This window comes from Heterodontus francisci, chromosome 40, assembly GCF_036365525.1.
Source record: "Heterodontus francisci isolate sHetFra1 chromosome 40, sHetFra1.hap1, whole genome shotgun sequence".
Lineage (NCBI taxonomy): Eukaryota > Metazoa > Chordata > Chondrichthyes > Heterodontiformes > Heterodontidae > Heterodontus > Heterodontus francisci.
The window spans coordinates 4,964,142-4,976,459 of NC_090410.1; the positions used below are offsets into that span (position 1 = coordinate 4,964,142).

The 12,318-nt window shown below is 50.5% G+C and overlaps 1 protein-coding gene across 2 annotated transcripts in view; it reads right to left on the reverse strand.

Moving 5' to 3' along the window:
- LOC137352993 (serine/threonine-protein kinase PAK 4-like) overlaps positions 1 to 11,011 on the reverse strand; it is a 135,882-nt gene extending 124,871 nt beyond the window's left edge. Inside the window, exon 1 of one of the 2 annotated variants that reach the window (XM_068018861.1) lies at positions 10,933 to 11,011. The gene's annotated coding sequence lies outside the window, so the exon portion shown is untranslated. The remainder of the gene's footprint in view (positions 1 to 10,932) is intronic. The other variant, XM_068018859.1, reaches the window with a different exon arrangement.
- Positions 11,012 to 12,318: the final 1,307 nt, after the last annotated feature.

Here is a 12,318-nt window from a genome sequence, read left to right on the forward strand (position 1 = left end):
GTATAGCAGGGCATTTAGAAACATTCAAGGTAATCAGGCAGAGTCAACATAGGTTTGTGAAAGGGAAATCATGTTTCACCAAATTATTGGAGGCTTTTAATGGAGTTACATGTGCTGTGGATAAAGGGGCAACAGTGGATGTATTGTACTTAGATTTCCAGAAGGCATTTGATAAGGTGCGACATCAAAGGTTATTGCAGAAACAAAAAGCTCATGGTGTAGGAGGTAACATATTGGCATGGATAGAAGATTGGCTAGCTAACAGGAATCAGAGTAGGCATAAATGGGTTATTTTGTAGTTGGCAAGATGCAACGAGATGCACAGGGATCTGTGCTGGGGCCTCAACTTTTTACAATTTATATAAATGACTTGGATGAAGGGACCGAAGGTATGGTTACTAAATTTGCTGATGACACAAAGATAGATAGGAAAGCATCTCATCTACCGATTAGGCACACTACAGCCTGCCGGACTGAACATTGAGTTCAATAATTTCAGAGCATGACAGCCCCCCACTTTACTTTCATTTTTAGTCATTTTTAGTTATTTTTTCTTCCTTTTTTTTGCATTCCTTTTTACATTTTTTGCATTTATTTCATTTCATCTTAGTTTGTTCAGTTTGCTTACCCACTGTTTTTTTCAGGTTGTTTTTCTTCAGGTTTGCACTTGCTGATGTTCTATATTCAGTATATTCACACCTAATCTGTACTAATGCTTTGTCTTTCAAAACACCATTAACATATTGTTTGCCTTTGCTCCGTGACCTTTTGGTCAGCTATGTGGCCTGGTCCAATCTGCACCTTCTCCTTTGTTATCTCTTGCCCAACCCCCACCTCACTTGTTTATAATCTGTGACTTTTCTAATATTTGTCAGTTCCGAAGAAGGGTCACTGACCCGAAACGTTAACTCTGCTTCTCTTTCTACAGATGCTGCCAGACCTGCTGAGTGAATCCAGCATTTCTTGTTTTTGTTTCAGATTTCCAGCATCCGCAGTATTTTGCTTTTATTTTAGATAGGAAAGTAACTGTGAAGAGGATGTAAGGGGCTACAAAGGGATGTAGTTAGGTAAAGTGAGTGGGCAAAGACTTGGCAAATGGGGTATAATGTGGGGAAGTGTGAAATTGTCCACTTTGGCAGGAATAAAAAAGAAGCATATTATCTAAATGGTGAGATATTGCAGAGCTCCAAGATGCAGAGGGATCTGGGTATCCTAGTGCATGAATCGCAAAAGGTTAGTATGCAGATACAGAATGTAATTAGGAAAGCTAATAGAATGTTATCGTTTATCGCGAGGAGAACTGAATACAAAAGTAGGGAGGTTATGCCTCAGCTATACGGGGCATTGGTGAGACCACATCTGCAGTACTGTGTACAGTGTGGTTTCCTTATTTAAGGAAGGATGTAAATGCGATGGAAGCAATTCAGAAAAGGTTTACTAGACGAATACCTGGAATGGGCAGGCTATCTTATGAGGAAAGATTGGACAGGCTAGGCTTTTATCCGCTGGAATTTAGAAGAGTAAGAGGCAACTTGATTGAAACATATAAGATTATGTGGGGTCTTGACAGGGTGGATGTGGAAAGGATGTTTCCCCTTGTGGCAGAATCTAGAACTGGGGTCACTGTTTAAAAATAAAGGGTCACCCATTTAAGACAGAGATGAGGAGAAATGTTTTCTCTCAGAGGGTTGTGAATCTTTGGAATTCTCTTCCTCAAAAGGCTGTGGAAGCAGAGTCTTTGAATATTTTTATGGCAGTGGTAGACAGATTCTTGAGAAGCAAGGGGGTGGAAAGTTATCAGGGGTAGGTGGAAATGTGGAGTAATCAGTTCAGCCATGATCTCATTGAATGGTGGAGCAGGCCCTGTAGTTTGTTCGTACAGCAGTAACTGCATGTTGGTGTCTTTTGCCAGCTTGGGAATGGCCAGCCAGCAGTATGGGCTGCCCACAGGACCCTGACATGATGATGCAGTCTCATTTCACTCCGAGGGTGTGCATCTTGCTTCAGTCAGGTATCAGAGTCACACACCATATGTCCCTAGGAACATATAGCACCCAAGAAACAATTTAGCCCAACGTGACTGTGGTGGGCTCTTCGAATGAGATTAACACTCTTCCTTTGTATTACAATTCCTGTTCTGACATGAATCCCTGTAAGTTTCACCATTTTCTTGTACCTCTGCTAGTTCTAGGCCCATCTGATAATCTACCCTTTTCCATTGAGGAGTTCTATCCGAGCCTGTATCCTCTAATCAACTCACCCTCCTGTTTTAATGGTTCCATTGCCTCAGCTACCACGCTCGATTCACTCAGAAAAATCTTTGAGTCATAGAGTCGTACAGCATAGAAACAGGCCCTTCGGCCCACCTCGTCCATAATACCTATCTATACCAATCATATCTTTTTTAAAAATTTATTCATGGGATGTGTGCGTCACTGGCCAGGCCAGCATTTACTGCCCATCCCTAATTGCCCTTGAGAAGGTGATGGTGAGCTGCCTTCTTGAACCGCTGCAGTCCATGTGGGGTAGGTACACCCACAGTGCTGTTAGGAAGGGAGTTCCAGGAGTTTGACCCAGCAACAGTGAAGGAACAGCGATATAGTTCCAAGTCAGGATGGTGTGAGACTTGGAGGGGAACTTGCAGGTGGTGGTGTTCCCATGCATTTGCTGCCCTTGTCCTTCTAGTTGGTAAAGGTCGCGGGTTTGGAAGGTGCTGTCTAAGGAGCCTTGGTGCATTGCTGCAGTGCATCTTATAGATGGTACACACTGCTGCTACTGTGGGTCGGCGGTGCAGGGAGTGAATGTTTGTAGATGGGGTGCCAATCAAGCGGGCTGCTTTGTCCTGGACGGTGTCGAGCTTCTTGAGTGTTGTTGGAGCTGCACCCATCCAGGCAAGTGGAGAGTATTCCATCACACTCCTGATTTGCGCCTTGTAGATGGTGGACAGGCTTTGGGGAGTCAGGAGGTGAGTTACTCGCCTCAGAATTCCTAGCCTCTGACCTGCTCTTGTAGCCATGGTATTTATATGGCTACTCCAGTTCAGTTTCTGGTTCCCTAAGATGTTGATAGTGGGAGATTCAGTGATGGTAATGCCGTTGAATGTCAAGGGGAGATGGTTAGATTCTCTCTTGTTGGAGATGGTCATTGCCTGGCACTTGTGTGGCGCGAATGTTACTTGCCACTTATCAGCCCAAGCCTGGATATTGTCCAGGTCTTGCTGCATTTCTACACGGACTGCTTCAGTATCTGAGGAGTCACAAATGGTGCTGAACATTGTGCAATCATCAGCGAGCATCCCCACTTCCGACCTTATGATTGAAGGAAGGTCGTTGACGAAGCAGCTGAAGATGGTTGGGCCTAGGACACTACCCTGAGGAACTCCTGCAGTGATGTCCTGGAGCTCAGATGATTGACCTCCAACAACCACAACCATCTTCCTTTGCGCTAGGTATGACTCCAGCCAGTGGAGGGTTTTCCCCGATTCCCATTGACCTCAGTTTTGTTAGGGCATCTTAATGCCATACTCAGTCAAATGCTGCCTTGATGTCAAGGGCAGTCACTCTCACCTCACCTCTTGAGTTCAGCTCTTTTGTCCATGTTTGAACCAAGGCTGTGATGAGGCCAGGAGCTGAGTGGCCCAGGCAGAATCCAAACTGAGCGTCACTGAGCAGGTTATTGCTAAGCAAGTGCCGCTTGATGACACTGTTGATGACACCTTCCATCACTTTAATTGATTGAGAGTAGGCTGATGGGGCGGGAATTGGCCGGGTTGGACTTGTCCTGCTTTTTGTGTACAGGACATACTTGGGCAATTTTCCATATTGCAGGGTAGATGCCACTGTTGTAGCTGTACTGGAACAGCTTGGCTAGGGGCGCGGCAAGTTCTGGAGCACAGGTCTTCAGTACTATTGCCAGAATATTGTCAGGGCCCATAGCCTTTGCAGTATCCAGTGCCTTCAGTCATTTCTTGATATCACGCAGAGTGAATCGATTTGGCTGAAGTCTGGCATCTGCGATGCTAGGGACTTCAGGAGGAGGCCGAGATGGATCATCAACTCGGCACTTCTGGCTGAAGATTGTTGCAAATGCTTCAGCTTTATCTTTCGCACTGATGTGCTGGGCTCCCCCATCATTGAGGATGGGGATATTTGTGGAGTCACCTCCTCCAGTTAGTTGTTTAATTGTCCACCACCATTCACGGCTGGATGTGGCAGGACTGCAGAGTTTAGATCTGATCCGTTGGTTATGGGATCGCTTAGCTCTGTCTATCGCATGCTGCTTATGCAGTTTGGCACGCAGATAGTCCTGTGTTGTAGCTTCACCAGGTTGACACCTCATTTTGAGGTATGCCTGGTGCTGCTCCTGGCATGCCCTCCTGCACTCTTCATTGAACCAGGGTTGGTCTCCTGGCTTGATGGTAATGGTAAAGCGGGGGATATGCCGAGCCATGAGGTTACAGATTGTGGATGAGTGCAATTCTGCTGCTGCCGATGGCTCACAGCGCCTCATGGATGCCCAGTTTTGCATTGCGAGATCTGTTCGAAATCTATCCTATTTAGCACGGTGATAGTGCCACACAACACGATGGACGGCATCCTCAATATGAAGGCGGGACTTCGTCTCCACAAGTACAGTGTGATGGTCACTCCTACCAATACTGTCATGGACAGAAGCATCTGCGGCAGGCAGACTGGTGAGGATGAGGTCAAGTATGTTTTTCCCTCGTGTTGGTTCCCCCACCACCTGCCGCAGACCCAGTCTAGCAGCTATGTCCTTTAGGACTCGGCCAGCTCGGTCAGTAGTGGTGCTACTGAGCCACTCTTGGTGATGGACATTGAAGTCCCCCACCCAGAGTACATTTTGTGCCCTTGCCACCCTCAGTGCTTCCTCCAAGTGCTGTTCAACATGGAGGAGTACTGAGTCATCAGCTGAGGGAGGGCAGTAGGTGGTAATCAGTAGGAAGTTACCTTGCCCATGTTTGACCTGATGCCATGAGACTTCATGGGGTCCGGAGTCGATGTTGAGGACTCCCAGGGCAACTCCCTCCCTACTGTATACCACTGTGCCACCACCTCTGGTGGGTCTGTCCTGCCGGTGGGACAGGACATACCCGGGGATGGTGATGGCAGTGTCTGGGACATTGTCTGTAAGGTATGATTCCGTGAGTATGACTATGTCAGGCTGTTGCTTGACTAGTCTGTGGGACAGTTCTCCCAACTTTGGCACAAGCCCCCAGATGTTAGTAGGGTGGACTTTGCAGGGTCGACAGGGCTGGGTTTGCCGTTGTCGTTTCCGGTGCCTAGGTCGATGCCGGGTGGTCCGTCCGGTTTCATTCCTTTTTATAGACTTTGTAGCGGTTAGATACAACTGAGTGGCTTGCTAGGCCATTTCAGAGGGCATGTAAGAGTTAACCACATTGCTGTGGGTCTGGAGTCACATGTAGGCCAGACCAGGTAAGGACAGCAGATTTCCTTCCCGAAAGGACATTAGTGAACCAGATGGGTTTTTACAACAATCGACAATGGTTTCATGGCCATCATTCGACTAGCTTTTTAATTCCAGATTTATTAATTAAATTCAAATTCCACCTTCTGCTGTGATGGGATTCGAACCCATGTCCCCAGAGAAATACCCTGGGTCTCTGGGATACCAGTCCAGTGATAATACCACTACGCCACCACCTACCCATATTCCATATCCCTCTATGCCTTGCTCATTCAAGTACCTGCACAGATGCCTCTTAAATGTTGCTACTGTTCCTGCCTCCACCACCTCCTCCGGCAGCTCACTCCAGATACCCACTATTCTTTGTGTGAAAAATTTACCCCTTTGATCCCCTTTAAACCTCCTCCCTCTCACATTAAATCTATGCCCTCTAGTTTTAGTCACCCCTACCATGGGAAACAGACTCTGGCTATCTACCCTATCTATGCTTCTCATAATTTTATATACCTCGATCATGTCCCCTCTCAGCCTCCTTCGCTCCAGGGAAAACAGGCCCAGCCTATCCAATCTCTCTTTCTAACTCAAGCCCTCCAAACCAGGCAACATCCTTGTGAATCTTTTCTGCACCCTCTCTAGCTTAATCACATCTTTCCCGTAGTGTGGCGACCAGAACTGCACACAGTACTCCAAATGCGGCCTAACCAACGTTACGTACAACTGTAACATGACGTCCCAACTCTTGTACTCAATGCCTCGGCTGATGAAGGCAAGCATGCCATACGCCTTCGTCACCACCCTATCTACCTGTGTTGCCACTTTCACGGAACTATGTACTTGCACCCCAAGGTGTCTCTGCTCAACAACACTCCCCATGGCCCTGCCATTTACTGTATATGTCCTGCCCTGGTTTAACTTCCCAAAATGCATCACTTCGCACTTGTCTGCATTAAATTCCATTTGCCAATCCCTTGCCCACTTTCCCCGTTTATCTATATCCTGTTTTAACCTTAGACAACCTTCTTCATTGTCCACTATACCACCAATTTTGGTGTCATCTGCAAACTTACTAATCATGCCCCCTACATTCACATCCAAGTCATTAATATATATGACAAACAACAGAGGGCCCAGCACCGATCCCTGCGGCACACCACTGGTCACCGGCCTCCAATCTGAAAAACAACCCTCCACTTCCACCCTCTGCCTCCTATCACCAAACCAATTTTGTATCCAATTGGCTAGCTCACCCTGAATCCCATGTGTTCTAACCTTCTGGACCAGCCTACCATGCGGGACCTTGTCAAAGGCCTTGCTAAAGTCCATGTAGACAACGTCCATCGCCCTGCCCTCGTCAATCCTCTTGGTCACCTCCTCAAAAAACTCAATCAAATTCGTGAGACACGATTTCTCACGCACAAAGCCATGCTGACTATCCCTAATCAGACCATGCCTTTCCAAATGCATATAAATCCTATCTCTCAGAATCCCTTCCAATAACTTTCCCACCACTGATATAAGGCTCACCGGCCTGTAGTTCCCTGGCTTATTCCTGCTGCCCTTCTTAAATAAAAGCACAACATTAGATATCCTCCAGTCTTCCGGTACCTCACCTGTGGCTAACGATAGAAAAGTCTCTGCCAGGGCCCCAGCAATCTCCTCCCTTGCTTCCCATATCCTCTTAGGATACACCTGGTCAGGCCCTGGGGATTTATCCACCTTAATGCGCTTCAAAACCTCCAACACCACCTCCTTTGTAATGTTGATACGCTCCAAGTGTTCCCTCCCTTGAACTCACTAGCTTCCATGACCTTCTCCACTGTAAATACAGATAAGAAATATTCATTTAAGACCTTGCCCATTTCCCGTGTCTCCACACATAGATTACCACACTGACCTTTAAGGGGACCTACTCTCTCCCTAGCTACCCTTTTACTCTTAATATACTTATAGAACCTTTTAGGATTCTCCTTTATCTTACCTGCCAGGGAAACCTCATGACCCCTTTTCGCCCTCCTAATTTCCTTCTTAAGTGTACTCCTACATCCCCTATACTCCTCGAGGGACTCGCTTGATCCCAGCTGCCTATTCCTGACATTTGCCTCCTTCTTTGTCCTGACCAGACCCTCAATATCCCTCGTCAATCAAGGTTCCCTAAACTTGCCAGCCTTGCCCTTCCATCTAACAGGAACATGCCGGCCCTGAACTCTTCCTATCTCACTTTTAAAAGCCTCGCACTTGCCAGACACCCCTTTACCTTTAAACAGCCTCTCCCATTCAACTTTTGAGGGTTCCTGTCTGATGCCATCGAAATTAGCCTTCCCACAATTTAGGACTTCAACCTGAGGACCAGTCCTATCCTTTTCCATAACTATCTTGAAGCTAATAGAGTTATGGTCACTGGTCCCAAAGTACTCCCCCACTGACACATCAACCACCTGCCCATCCTTATTTCCTAAGAGGAGGTCGAGTGTAACCCCTTCTCTAGTAGGGACATCCACATACTGCTTCAGAAAACTATCCTGGACACACTTAACAAATTCTTCCCCATCTGATCCCTTAGCACTAAGGCAGTCCCAGTCAATATTAGGAAAGTGAAAATCACCTACTATTACAACCCTATAATGTCTACACCTATCTGTGATTTCCCTACATATATGCCCCTCCAATTCCCTCTGACTATTGGGGGGCCTATAGTATAATCCCATCAAAGTGATCACCCCTTTCTTATTTGTAAGTTCTACCCATACGGCCTCGCTGGACATTCCCCCTGGGATATCCTCTCTAAGTACTGCCGTGATATCCTCCCTAATCAATAGTGCAACTCCCCCTCCTCTCTTACCTCCACCTCTGTCACGCCGGAAGCATCGGTACCCCGGAACATTGAGCTCCCAGTCCCGCCCATCCCTCAACCACGTTTCCGTAATAGCTAGATCACAATCCCACGTACCGATCCATGCTCTGAGTTCATCTGCCTTACCTGTAAGGCTTCTTGCATTAAAGTAAATGCAGTTTAGCCTACCAGACCTTCCACGCTCCCTGTCCTGTCCCTGCCCGGCCTGCCTACTGGACTTGCTTGCTTTAACCTCTATATTTGCCTCAACTATCTCTTCGGAAAGACTACTACTTTGGGTTCCACCTCCCCCTGCAAGACTAGTTTAAACCCTCCTGAGGAGTACTAGCAAACCTCCCCACACCATCTCTATGTTTCCTTTCTGTACTCACTCTTTGAGTTCATTAATTTCTCTATCTCCTTTTGCTGCTTGATTATAACACCCTCCGTCCCTGCTCCCCGGACCCTTCCTTCTCACCGCACCTACCCCTTCGCTCCCCCTTACCCACCCTCTTCCTCCCACCCCGTGTCCCTTTGACTAATTCTGCTCCTGTCAACTATTTATGACCACAGTTGCATCAGCCCAGAAAGATCTCTTACTTTTCACGACATTATGCGTTTCAGAATCCAGTACATTCTTAAATAGAAATAAAAACAGAAAATGCTGGAAATACTCAGCGGGCCTGGCATTGGTAGAGAGAGAAAAACAGTTAATGTTTCAGGTTGGTGACCTTTCACCTGATGCTGCCTGACCTGCTGAGTATTTCCAGCAATTTCTTTCTATTTCAGTTTTCCAGCATCCGCAGTATTTGGCTTTTACATCTTTGAATAGATTGCAATCGATTTGTAACTTTGCCAACGAGCAATTTATCCCAGCTTGTTGCAGCTGGCACTGCGCGCACACAAAGGGTTAAGACCAAAATCTTCATTTGTGATTATACAAACCATCTCCCCTCAATGCCCAATTCACCAACAGTTCCAATCCAGCTCAACACCATTCCCCGACTCACCATCACCCCCCACAAAATCCCTCAGCCCCCATCCCATCCCATCCCCTCGCCCTCCCCCTCATCTCCCATCCCAATCCCTCACCCCCCCCCTCCACTTCCATCCCAATCCCTCGCGCCCCCCAATTCCCTCGACCCCCCCACTCCCATCCCAATCCCTCGCGCCCCCCAATTCCCTCACCCCCCCACTCCCATCCCAATCCCTCGTCACCCCCACTCCCATCCCAATCCCTCAGCCCAACTCCCATCCCAATCCCTCGCCCTCCTCCACTTCCATCCCAATCCCTCGCCCCCCCCAGTCACTCACCCCCCTACTCCCATCCTAAATCACTCGCCCCCCCCTCACTCCCATCCCAATCCCTCGCCCCACTCACTCCCATCCCAATCCCTTGCCCCTCCCACTCCCATCCCAATCCCTCGCCTCACCCACTCCCATCCCAATCCCTCGCCCCACCCACCCCCATCCCAATCCCTCGCCCCACCCACTCCCATCCCAATCCCTCGCCTCACTCACTCCCATCCCAATCCCTTGCCCCTCCCACTCCCATCCCAATCCCTTGCCCCTCCCACTCCCATCCCAATCCCTCGCCCCACCCACTCCCATCCCAATCCCTCGCCTCACTCACTCCCATCCCAATCCCTTGCCCCTCCCACTCCCATCCCAATCCCTCGCCCCACCCACTCCCATCCCAATCCCTCGCCTCACTCACTCCCATCCCAATCCCTTGCCCCTCCCACTCCCATCCCAATCCCTCGCCTCACTCACTCCCATCCCAATCCCTCGCCCCACCCACTCCCATCCCAATCCCTTGCCCCTCCCACTCCCATCCCAATCCCTCGCCCCACCCACTCCCATCCCAATCCCTCGCCCCTCCCACTCCCATCCCAATCCCTCGCCCCACCCACTCCCATCCCAATCCCTCGCCTCACTCACTCCCATCCCAATCCCTTGCCCCACCCACTCCCATCCCAATCCCTCGCCTCACTCACTCCCATCCCAATCCCTTGCCCCTCCCACTCCCATCCCAATCCCTCGCCTCACTCACTCCCATCCCAATCCCTCGCCCCACCCACTCCCATCCCAATCCCTTGCCCCTCCCACTCCCATCCCAATCCCTCGCCCCACCCACTCCCATCCCAATCCCTCGCCTCACTCACTCCCATCCCAATCCCTTGCCCCACCCACTCCCATCCCAATCCCTCGCCTCACTCACTCCCATCCCAATCCCTTGCCCCTCCCACTCCCATCCCAATCCCTCGCCTCACTCACTCCCATCCCAATCCCTCGCCCCACCCACTCCCATCCCAATCCCTTGCCCCTCCCACTCCCATCCCAATCCCTCGCCCCACCCACTCCCATCCCAATCCCTTGCCCCTCCCACTCCCATCCCAATCCCTCGCCCCACCCACTCCCATCCCAATCCCTCGCCCCACCCACTCCCATCCCAATCCCTTGCCCCTCCCACTCCCATCCCAATCCCTTGCCCCACTCACCCCCATCCCTCTTCCCCCCCCAATTCCCAGTCTTCATCTACCTCTATCTCCTCAAACCTCCTTCTTTGCACCTTCTTCCCCCCCCCTCGCCCGCTCTCCACATCCCCGGAAGTTACCCCCCGCCCCGGACCCACCCTCACTCCCTCACTCACTCACCCTCCTCCCGCCGCCGAGTTTCCTCTCACGGTCTCTCTGCCACATCCGGGAATCCCCGAACCGCACGCGCCGCATCCGGGCAACCGGATCACCATGGCAACGGGGAGAAGCCACCGCGCGGTTGGGGGGGGGGGGAGGAATGGGAGATACCACAGTAACGTTGGGGGGGATAGGAGGAGCCAAACAATCATCTACCAATCGACACTGGATTCACTTATCCATAGACATTAAAGTCTAAGGAAGTGCCGCATTGTCGGAGGGTCAGTGCTGAGGGAGCTCCGCACTGTCGGAGGGTCAGTGCTGAGGGAGCGCCGCACTGTCGGAGGGTCAGTGCTGAGGGAGCGCCGCACTGTCGGAGGGTCAGTACTGAGGGAGCGCCGCACTGTCGGAGGGTCAGTGCTGAGGGAGCTCCGCACTGTCGGAGGGTCAGTGCTGAGGGAGCGCCGCACTGTCGGAGGGTCAGTAGTGAGGGAGTGCTGCCCTGGCGGAGGGTCAGTGCTGAGGGAGCGCCGCACTGTCGGAGGGTCAGTGCTGAGGGAGCGCCGCACTGTCGGAGGGTCAGTACTGAGGGAGCGCCGCACTGTCGGAGGGTCAGTGCTGAGGGAGCTCCGCACTGTCGGAGGGTCAGTGCTGAGGGAGCGCCGCACTGTCGGAGGGTCAGTAGTGAGGGAGTGCTGCCCTGGCGGAGGGTCAGTACTGAGGGAATGCTGCCCTGGCGGAGGGTCAGTACTGAGGGAGCGCCGCACTGTCGGAGGGTCAGTACTGAGGGAGCTCCGCACTGTCGGAGGGTCAGTAGTGAGGGAGTGCTGCCCTGGCGGAGGGTCAGCCAATTTGCACAGAACAAGCTCCTTCAAACAGCAGTGATAATGAACTGATAATTTGTGGTTTTTTTTAATTCATTCATGGAATGTGGGCATTACTGGCTAAGCCAGCATTTATTGCCCATCCCGCATTGCCCGAGAAGGTGGTGGTGAACTGCTGCAGTCCATATGGTGTAGGTACACCCACAGTGCTGTTAGGGAGTTCCAGGATTTTGACCCGGCGACAGTGAAGCAACAGCAATATAGTTTCAAGTCAGGATGGTGTGTGACTTGGAGGTGATGGTGTTCCCATGCATTTGCTGCCCTTGTCCTTCTCGTTGGCAGAGGTCACAGGTGTGGAAGGTGCTGTTATAAATGGTACACACTGCTGTCACTGGTGGAGGGAGTGAATGTTTGTAGATGGGGTGCCAATCAAGCGGGCTGATTTGTTTTGGATAGTGTCGAGCTTCTTGAGTGTTGTTGGAGTTGCACCCATCCAGGCAAGTGGAGAGTATTCCATCACACTCCTGACTTGTGCCTTGTAGATGGTGGAAAGGCTTTGGGGAGTCAGGAGGTGAGTTCCTTG